Source organism: Sus scrofa, chromosome 13, assembly GCF_000003025.6.
Source record: "Sus scrofa isolate TJ Tabasco breed Duroc chromosome 13, Sscrofa11.1, whole genome shotgun sequence".
Lineage (NCBI taxonomy): Eukaryota > Metazoa > Chordata > Mammalia > Artiodactyla > Suidae > Sus > Sus scrofa.
The window spans coordinates 70,819,648-70,830,761 of NC_010455.5; the positions used below are offsets into that span (position 1 = coordinate 70,819,648).

The 11,114-nt window shown below is 57.3% G+C and overlaps 1 protein-coding gene across 2 annotated transcripts in view; it reads right to left on the reverse strand.

Annotated features, from left to right (window-relative positions):
* FBLN2 (fibulin 2) overlaps positions 1-10,783 on the reverse strand; it is a 73,176-nt gene extending 62,393 nt beyond the window's left edge. For both annotated transcript variants that reach the window (XM_021069383.1, XM_021069382.1), the window contains exon 1: positions 10,670-10,783. The gene's annotated coding sequence lies outside the window, so the exon portion shown is untranslated. The remainder of the gene's footprint in view (positions 1-10,669) is intronic.

The window sequence follows — 11,114 nt, forward strand, 5'->3', positions numbered from 1 at the left end:
CCCTAAATAAAATATCAGAAAATTGAATCCAGCAGCATATTACAGGGATAATAACATAGTGTGTCCAAATAGGGTTTACCTCAGGAATGCAAGGGTGGTTCAATACTAAAAAAAAAAAAAAAAAAAAAACACAATTCACTAAAAGAAAAATTCTACATGATCAGCTCAGCAGATGCTAGGAAGAAGTAGTTAGTAAACGTCAATATTTTGTGGTTAAAAGCTCTGAGAAAAGAAAGGGTCTCCTGGCAAAGGGGATTGTTCCCTATGGGAGGGGCCCCTCCCTGGCACAGAGAAAGGGTTCACCATCCCGCCCTCCCACAGAAGAAAATGGCCTTCAGGAGGTTTAATTCCCTCCCTAAAAAGGAACACAGAGGTGGGAGATAAAGTTTGGGATCCCCCCATCCTCCAGAGCCTCCCAAACCACAGCACAGCCCCTCCTCATCTGCTGCAGCCCCTGGAGTCAAGTCCAGGAGTCCAGTACAGGATCCATCTGCCCTGAAAATCACTCAGGGAGGTGAGGTGGTCCCTGGAGCAAGGTCAGGACCCTCTCCTCACTCTGCCTCCAGGCTCAGGCAGACCACCCCTTCTTTTCCTCCTCCTGACACAAGATGTGTTTTCAAGAGAAGCCAAAAGACCCAGGGTCCCTTCATGAGAGGTAGGGGCCGCAGTCTGGGTGTGTGAATGCCACTGTATGCATATGAAATCTAAGTGGAAGGTCTGTGCACTTGAGGGGTGTTTAGGCATGTATGAGTATGTGTGTGAGAGACTGAGCCTGTGCGTGCACACGTGTGCTGGGCGCCCTTACCTGGTGGGCCCTAGGGCCCCTGCACCCGAAGCACCAATATGGCCCCTCTGCCTGGACTGCACTGTGCTCCCTCTGGGAACCCTGAGAACTTGCTTCCTGTTCCTGCCACACCCCGGCCCCACTGGCTACACAGCTCCACAGGAGGCTGTCAGCATCTTGTCTCCTGGCTGACATCCCTGCGCTCGGGGCTCACACAGTGCCTTGGGTGGGTATGCTCTGATCCCACCTCCCTTCTAACTAGACAGGGTGCTCATCAGGGCCAAGGTTTCTAGGCTTTCCCTGATGACAGCTCACACTGGATGGGTCTCTGAGGCAGGAACCCTGCTCTCTGCTCAGCCCTGACACCGCTCTGGTCCACCTGGGCACTCGGATGCGTCTGGGAGGGTGGAAATGGGGGGGACTGATTAATTTGTATGGCCGGACACAGGGATGAAGCAGGGCATGAGACGAGCTACAAATGCATCACCCACACTCATTCCAGAAGAACCTTCAGAGATGGAGAAAAATTTGCCCATGGACACCTGGCAAGTCAGTGGCAAAACTGGGAGGCTCCCACAGTAACCACCAGTGCCTACCCACCCTCCACACAGATGCCCTATCTCACAGATTGGGCACAGAATCATACCTGTGATTCTGGCATGGAAAAGAGTAGGACAGGGACAGGCAGAAGGAGACAGAGACCCAGAGGGAAGCAAAGTAAAGCAAGGAGACAGACAGACAGACAGGGATGGGCGGAGCTGGACTCCTCCTCGGCTGCCCTCAGAGCATCAGCGTCTGGAAGCTCTGTGCTTCTCTTTGCCAGGCCGGCACCCCTATTTATCTGCACGGCCCTGAAATTTAGGAATTCCTCAAGCTGCGAGCAGGACAGCCATATGCAGCCAACAAGAGGGTCTGGCCCAGCCTGTGGCATAACAATGGGGCCCCCAAGGCTGTCAGCCACCACCGTTGGAACAGAGATAGGCAGCAAGTAGGATCAAGCCCTGGACCCAAGAGGTCAAGGTTCAAACGTGAACCCCGCTCCCCACCCAAGCTTCTGGGAGGCCCAGAACACATGACCCTGGAACAAGCATGCTTCCATCTGCTCGTGGGCCCAGTCACACTGGCCCCCTAGCAACACTGGGAGGACTCAAGAGGGGATGTAAAGACCCCAACACTGTGCCAGGCAAACAACACACATTCACGCATTCGAAGCATGATCAACATAAAACAAGACCTGCCCCTCAAATTTGCCTATTCCTTTGCTCCCTCTGCCAGGCACACCCATGTGCCCCTGAGCAAACTCTCATTCATCCCTGAAGACCCAGCTCAGCATTCCCCTTCAGGGAAATCTTTCCTCAGAGTTTACAGCTGCTTCTTTTGATCTCCCTGCACTCTGTACATGGCGTTCCTCAATCTCCAGAGTTCAAGGAGAAGGATGAAAAAAAACAAGAGGTTTAGCACAAACCCTCAGAGGGTAATAGACACTGCCCACATCCTGACTTGGAGCAAGTGTGGCTGGATTGTAGGTCAGGCCACCATAGCCCCACCCCCAACCTCCAACTCCCTGTTTCAACAGGAACAACCCCAAATGGTGAAGAGCTGCCTTTACTCGCACAGGGACATCCTCACATCCCCTCAGGCTGTGTCCACCATGTGAGATGCGGACATGGAAAGAAATGTGTAGGCCGTTTATAGAGAGTAGGCTGGTAGTGATATGGGGCTCTCTGCCCCTCCTCCTGGTAAGAGAACCCTATTTTCCCACTCTCAGGCTATGTGGACCACAGGACAGCAAACTATAGGGCTCCTTCCCCAATTGCAATGATGGGCCTGGGATGGTCACACAGCCCAGTTGCCCAAACCCACAGTAAAGCTCTTGGGCTGAAGAGAAGGAGCCTGGAGCTACTGGGCCACCTGAGTGCCAGGTGGCAGAGACCGCCTGAGAATAACCAATATGAAGAATAGAGACACAGCCCTCATGGCATCTTTAGAGAACCTGGATACAGCCAAGTCTGAAGCCAGCACATCAGATGAGGCAGCCAATGTTGCCACATCTTTTCTGTTCCCAGCAGTCCCTTAAACGAGTCTCTCTCACTCATGAGAGCGTAACGTTGGACAAACTCTTCCTCACACCAGGCCCCGAGTCCAATTGGGACTGACCGGCCATTGCTGTGTGTCAGTGGTCTGACCCACAATAACAACACACTGACGACTCTGCTCACCTGGATGCAGCACTTTACAGTCTCCAAGGCACACTCCCAACTGGCCAGGCCTCCATGGACTGGGCCCAGCCTCACCTCGCCAGACACCCACAGCCCCCACCCCTCAGCACTTGGGCCCTGGCCCTGAGCTCTAGCCTGTCCTCCCCAGCACTGACCCTAGGCCGCAGGATGCCACCAATGGAGTTGCCTTTATGCCCAAGGGCTCTGCCCAGGCAGCCAGAAGGACACAGGGCTGAGGGTGGCAGGGACGCCCCAGCCCCCACATGAGAACAGGGACCAGCCACTACCCGACACACCACAGCCTCATCTCCCAGCCCTGCCTGGCAGGAAACAGCAATGATTAGCCAGAGGGTCCTCTCCCACCCAGGCTAGAGATGACATGGTAGGGTTAGGTCAGATCCCAGGGGGCAGGCAGAGGTACCAGAGGCCCCATGGTGAGGAGCCACCCCTTCACGCTCTTAGCAATCAGGGTGGCAGAGAGCCCCCGCGTGCAGCACATGTGCCATCCTTCCTTCTCTGCAGGGGCAGGACTGCTGGGCTTGAGACCGAGGAGGGAGCAGGAGGGGCTGAGGCTATCAAACTTATTCTCATGGGTCCTGCTGGTTTACAGCAAGTGATTCTGGTTTCTATCCACAGTTGTTGAAAATGGTCTCCTTTCAGAATAAGGAAAACAGGGGAGGGATTTTTCAAAACCTATTAACTATAACATAAAGGCACAGGAGGTGGGGCGAGCCAGCAGAAAACATGACGGCACTGTGCCAACAGTCACTTTATGAGAAGTCAACACATGCTGGCTTTTCCCCAAGAAAGGGCACAGGACCCCCTATGCAGTGCCCACAGTGAGACAACCCTGAAATTAACCTGCTCCGAGGATATGCAGAATCAGATAAGGGACCCTAGACACTTAGCCAGCACCAACCCACTAGGAGGATGGCTCGTATCCCAGCTCCTGAGGACCTGGAAAGCTGACATGAAAACCAGAGTGAAGAGAGAGAGGATGTGTGTACACACCCTGCACGCACTGGGGGTCAGGAGGGTACTGTGCAGTTGTGCACAGGCATCAAGACCAACGTCCTCATTACGAGGAGGGGCACTCTAAGAACAGAATTCTCTGGAGCGCCCAAAGCTCACTTGTGACCACAGACACGGTGGGACGACAGTCCCGGGCTGTGGCAGAATGGGAGGCTGATGCAGAATGGGTGGGGGGACGTGACACTCCAAAGAACCTAGATAACTTGTGTCTGCTTGCCAAAGTCATGTGCAGGGCTTTCCACACGCCCCTCAGTCCTCACCCCAACCTCCTATGCCAATACCACCACCAGGCCCATTTTACAGGAGAGACCTGGCCTGGCTAGGTCCTCAAGCCACAATCACCCAGAGCTGCCAAACCCTCTTCCCACGCTTCCAGCCATTCCTGGGCACCAAATAACAGCAAAGCCAAAAGGGGTATCCCCAATTTGCAGATGAGGAAACTAAGTCCCTAGGGGGTGAGATGGCCTGAGGCAAGCATGGTTCCCTCAAAGGCAAAGGCCTCCTATGCCCGAAGTTGGCCAGTCACTCCCAGGCACATGGGTGTTCATGGCCCCCTCCCTCTGGGCCAAGCAAAGGCTCTCAATGTGCCCCCACCAGCCCCTGGCAGGCAGGCAGGCAGCACCACTTCCTCACCAACACTGTGACCCGGGCGGGGTCGCTCTAGCCACCCACATTACAGTACCCACCTCCCTAAAGCCAGGCTCCCCACCCTGGAGGAAGGAAATAACCTTTCCCCAAAGCAGCACTTTCTTTGCAATCATCTCCATATATGAGAAGTCACACACATTTCTGCAATGTTTTCAAATTCCAACAACCCTGAGGACAATGGTGCAAAATGACGCATGGCTTGACCCCAGAGGGGCCCTGGGAAGGAACCAGCCCCAAGGAGGGGAATTAGTGGTGCGTGCGTGCCATGGGACCCCATAATCCAGGGCGGCCCGCCCAGGCAGGACCTGGAGGTAGCCAGACCTGGCTCCCGCCCATTCCCTACTCCTCACTTGTTATGTGACTGCAGCCAGGCCCACCCGCTCTGAGACCATCTCCCTGCCCGGTCACCCTCTCAGGCCTCCCACCTGCCAGCTTGCCCCCTCCAGCCCCACCCAAACACCAGGGCTGCCAGGGGGCCCCTCCAATGCTCTGGTCATGCCCCTCCCCTGCTCAGAAATGCCCCAAGACTGCCCATCATCCATCCTCAGACCAGGACTGGAGGCCCTCCATGTCTAGGTCCAGTACACAGAACCAGCCTTATTTCTGTCCTCCTGTGCAACCCACCTCTTCAAGCAAGGTTTTCTCCTGTTCACTCCTCAAGCTTCACTTCATAGTGTCAGTATCACCTTCTCCAGGAAGCCCTCCCTGACAAGGCCCAGGCTCCTAGAGCCTCTCTGCTCTCCTCCAGAATAGCCCTGACTGAAGCCTTTCAGAACTGCTGACATGGGTCCCCGGGGTCTCAGGATGGCCACGGAGGGACCACGGGCCGGCCCATGCCAGAGGCTAATGTGGGTGCTTTGAGCAAACAGAGGACCCAAGGCCCTAGGTACCTATTCCTGATATGGAAGGAACCTGAGTCCTGCCAGCCTCTCCCTGCTCCTCCCACACAATGACCGGCTAGGGTTCCCAACCATCCCGGGGTGGGGGCCTGCAGCCCCATCCTCCCCACTGCCCCACGAGGCCCTGGGCTGCTGCCACCCTCAGGCCTGCTCCCCTCACAGCAGCAGGGGACGGACAACTTAAAATCCCGATCAGGCCTCACCTTCCCCAAACTGAACGCTCTTCATGCCCAGGCTAAAAGAAAGCCCTCCTATATCTCCCAGATGTGACCACACTCCCTGCTCACAGGGGTCCTGTCCTCCACCGGCCCCAGGTCATTTGCACCTGCTGTGTCCTCTGCCTGAGCTCCACTGGCCTCCTCCGACGCCCCACCTACAGGCAGCCCCAGCCCACCCCGACTCCGGTCCCCGCCAGCTTCGTCTGCTCCTCATCCTGTGCACAGCCAGCTGGGGACATTACAGTGGGCATCCGTCTGCATCACCCTGCAGAACACAAGCTCTGCAGGGGTGGGGGAGGTCATCCTAATCACTGCTTTGTTCCCAGAACAGTGACCAGCACCCAGTAGGTGCTTGATAAATATCTGTTCAGTGAAGGTGTAAGTGATCTCATTTCCTACTTTCAACAGCCCTGCTAGAGGGATTATGGCACTTGTTTGACAGATGAGGAAACTGAGGCTCAGAGGGGGTCATCGGCCCAAAGGGAGCACAACCCATGAGCAGCAGAGGTGGGATGTGAGTCTTGCAGGATGCGAAAGCAGGGACTTTCCTTCGAGTGGCTGCCCTCTACACAGACCCCTGGATCTGTCACTAAGCTGCAGTGCGGCTGGCGGGCAGACTGTGCAAACAGGCTGAGGATGGAATGCTAAGTGCTGTGGTGCCCACCCCAGGAAGAGCCAGCAGTCAGATCAGCAGAAGGAAACACCCACAGGAAAAGGGGAAGAGAGAAAGGGGGCATTTTTCCTTTTGTCCACTTGCCAAGCTCTGCAAAAAGTGACTTTGTTAGCATCTAACTTCAATCACAGTGGAAACTTTTGTATACCACGCCAGGAAGAAGTCAGTCTGTTCAACAACAAGGTCCATAAAGCAGAGAACTTAAAAACCATGCTTAGAGGTTGTACTCAGAACTCACAAATGAAGTCACCTACCAACCACCCAACTGTTTCTGAATTAAATGGCCTGTCTGAACAGGCAATACAGTGGCATGGCTCAGAATTGAGAAAATTCAAGAAGGCCCACAGTGGGAGTGTTGCCTTATCTTGTACCCTGTCCCCCTCACCTGCACACACCGGCCAGATTGGTAACCACTGGGAACCGCCTCGCCCCAGTGCTTCCTCCCAGTGTTTGCCTGTGAGCATACAACACAAGTGAATTTACATGACTCTTGTGACACAAGAAGCAGCGTATTTTACACACCATTCAGCACCTTGTTTTTCTCTCTCCACTGATCTTGAAGCTCAGAGCCTCCTCGTTTTTCACAGCTGCATAATATTCCATTGTAAGGTTGCTCCAACCATGGATCATCCTGGATCTCAAATGTCTGTCGATGGCCCTGTCTTCCCCATTACCTGCAGATTCTCAGGATGAGAGAACAGCCCTCTGGCACAGGGCCTCAGCACTCCTGCCAACATTCTCTCGGCAGAGTTACAAAGCCTCCAGATCTTGCAGCTGGCGAGGGTGTCTTAAAAAGGGAATCAGGTCTCACTGCTCCCTGGGTAGAAACTTCCTTCACGTTCAGACTCCCCACCCCACCCACCCCCCATCCCCTCCCCTCCTTCTCTCTCCCCTCCCTGCTCCAGCCTCCTCCTTTTCTGTCCCTCACACACACCAAGCCCAGTTCCACCAAAGGCCCTTTGCACCAGCTGCACCTCTGCCTCACCGCCTCCCCAGCACCTTCCCATCTCAGCTCAGAGACCCCTCCTCAAAGTGCCCTGCACTCCCACCTGGATTTGGTTGCCTGTTGATCTAAATGCCTTTATGGCACTTACACCTGTCTGGAATCAACTTGTTTCTTCATTGCCTGACTCAGCCCACAGCCTCCTTCAACTAGAATGTAAGTGCCTGGAGCCAAAGGCAGTGTCCGGGTTGCCCACCAAGGGCCCCTGGCTGGGACTGAGGTGGGCCCAGGGTGGGACTCCCGCTCAGCCTGGGCCAGCCAGGCTCCTGACAGGACGGGTCCTGTCACCCTAAAATTGGCCGTGGGGCTGGAGAGCACAGAACCCAGAACCCCACTGTGGGCTGGGCGGGAGCTGCATCTCAGGGCAAGGCCTTCAGCTGGAGGAGGCCCCTCGGAGTTCGAGGAGCCAGAAAGGGGGTACACCCAACCACCCCAGGACCCCATCTCCACACCCACTTCAGGACCACGAGCTCTAAAAGCATTCAGTCAGCACCCACTTCACAGAAGGGAGGGGAAGGCCCTCTGCACCACCTGCGGGGCCAGCCCAACACTTGCCTCCCCAGCAAGAATGAAAACCTCCAGGAGGTACCAGGGGAGGCCAGGGGCTGCCCACCACCTCCAAGTCCCCTGTGCCACTGACAGAACTGGTCCTCATCTGGTCATCAACAAACTTCCACAACACCACTCATCACAGGGACATTCAGGGCACATGAATCCAGCTGCCTACATGTGGTAAACAGAGCCGAGGGTCCCAGGAACAAGGACTTAAAATAACGCAGCAACCGCCACACCCACACCACCCAGAGAGAGGCCACCAAGGAGCGTGAGTGAGAGGAGGAAGCCACCCATCCCTCTGGCTGCGACCCTCCTGGAAGAGCAGCCCTCCACCAGGGCCAGCCGGTGGGGGTGGTGGGGGGGTTGGCGAGGGGACTGCTCCCACCCCAGCCCCCAAGTCCAGGGCAAACAGGCCTCTGACACCCAACAGGACACATGGCAATCCTCCTGAGGGACCCAGGGTCTTCCTCCTGGTGATCCTGGGGTCACAGTCACAGCAAGAGCAGAGCAGGAAAGTGTGCTGGACTTTCAGGCCGTTCCGAAGGAAGCGCAGTGGTCTAGGTCACCAGCGGCCCTGGATTTAGCTTTACGTGGACCCCAGGCCAGAAGGTAGCTTCACTTCCCTGTGCTGTTCCACAAGCACCTACTGCATGTCAGGTGTGACCCTGGTTCGGGGAATTCCCCTGGGCCAATGCGACCAAATACCTCCTCTCATGGACTTGCTAAAGGGAGGGCAAAGAGTTTGGTTTTAGGGTCAGAAAAACCTGCATGGAAATCCCAATTCTGCCCTTTGCCTGCTGAAAGAGCTTTCTGGGTCCCAGTTTCCCCATCTTGCAGAAAGGGGTAAGACTGTGACCTTGCAGGATCAAGGATAGGGATCTGGGGAGAAGGACAAGGCTCGGCTCCAAGATCACTGCCTTGCTCCCTTGGGGCCTCTGCAGCCCAGCAGACACCATCACAAGGATGCCCCACAGTCCAGGCAGATGGGATATGCCCCTCATCACTCCCAACACTAAGGCCTTGAACTGTACAGGCTCACTCAAGGCTTCCCCAGCCATTGGTGAGGGGACTAACTCAGGCCCACTTTGGGGCAAGCAGTGCTGCAGAAAAAGCCTGGGTCACACAGCAAGAGCAGCCAAGCAGAGGTGCACGCCGGCCTGGCAGGAGCCAAGAATGTGAAGCGGTCTCCTGCCCCACCCCAAAGGCAGCAGGCAAGCAGCACTAGCCAAGGGCACCCCGCGGGAATGAGGGTCCTGAGCCTCCAGACCTTGTGATTTTTCAGAAGACGGAAATCCGGACTTTTATGTGAAACCTGCCAATTTGTAAATGCTGGCAGCTAATTAAATTTTTAAAAATAATAATAATATGGTACGAGCCAAGCAAAACATGGGGGCTGGCAGGTTCGCGCCTCCGGAGTCAGAGCCTTTGACTTCATCCATGCCCTGTCCCTCCCCCTCAGCACAGCTCCGGACGCAGGAGGGGAGGGTGGGAAGTCCAGGGGGCCAAAGTTCCCGGGCCCTCCCTTCCTCCTGGTGGGGATTTCACTCCCACTGGCAAGTGGGGAAGGTGAGGCTCAGAGTCCTGACCATTTGGCCGCACACATGTGCCAGGCCCAGGCAGGAGGTTTGCTCTGGGAGGGCCCTGGACCAGCACCCTGATTCCAGGGACTCTGGGCAATAACCAGCACCCAGATTACTTTCTTTTTCCGGCCCATCACGGTGACACCTGCTGGCTCAGACCAGCTTTGGAACGACCCAAGTGGCAGTCACAGACTGAGGTGTGGGGTTAGACCTGGGACAGCAGAGGGAGGGAGGGCACCCCTGCTGGGAGACTGCGGGGGGGGGGGGGACCCTCGGGATGGGGAGGGTGGCAGAGTCAGGCCTACTCCTGCCCCCTGAGCCCCCTCCCTGTGCTCCCCATAGCTGCCCAGGCCCCATTATAAGAGAGCCTCAGCCAAAAGCTACCCCTAGCCTGACTCTGGCCCCACTGGTCAGAAGACAGCACCCACTGAAGGCTGTGCCTGTGGAGGGTGGGGGGGCCCAGATGCACTACCAAGTGGCTGGCATGTGACCCTGTGTGCAAGATTCATGATGTGTGGGGGAGTGTCTGTGACCTCAGGCATGTGAGAGACACGTGTGTGACACATGTGAGAGAGGTGTGTGTGACAGACACACGTGTGTAGCAGACATGCGTGCCTATTAGGGAGGCACACGCTTTTAATAGACACAGCCGTCTGATACAGGCACGCGTGTCTGGGAATCGCCCGTGTGCAGGGCACGTGTGTGTTAAGCATGTGTGCGCGAAAGGGACGTGTGAGGGACCAGTGAAACCAGGGGCGCGTCCCACATTGCCTGCGGGGGAACTTCTGTAGCTGCAGCGCGGGGACGGGTTGGGAAAGGAGAGGAGCGCGACGGCAGCGGTGCCGACCGAGGGCCCAGTCTTCCCTCTCGGGGACAGCGGCCGGGCTCGGGACCTGGTGGAGGTGGGTGGGAGTGGGGCAAAGGGAAGGGGTGATGGGGCCCCAGGCGGGAGGGGGCCCTCCGCGACCCTGCACCCCACCAGGCGCCGGCCAAGGTGTCGCATCTCCCCGCCGGGGCGCCAACCCCACAGGGGCGGACCGGGGTCTGTGTGCACTCACCGCGCTGCGCTCCACTCGTCAGCCCGCCGGCGCGTCTGCCCGTCCGTTTGCCCGCCTGGCCGTCGGCGCGTCGAGAGCTCCGGAGCCCGGCGGCGTCGCGGGGCGGGGCGGGGCGGGGCAGGGCGGGCCGAGGGGCGGGCAGAGCGGGCGCCGGGCCCCCTGCCGCCCTCCCCCCTCCGCCTCCGGGGCGGGGTCTCGGCTGCAGCAGGGGAGGGGGCCCAGCCGCGCACCGGGGGCCGGACGTGGCCGCGCCGCGCCGCGCGTGCGCCCCGAACCCCGCGCCCCCTCGCCGCCCACCTTGCCACCCCGTTTAAACGCTCAGTCTCAGACCCGGCCCTGCCGCCCTTTGGGGGCTTTGGCTTGGTGTTCAGCCAGCCTGGGCCTCAGCGTCCCTTCTGAGAAGATAGACCCGGCCATCTGGGACACTTTGGGAGAGCTGAGGGGC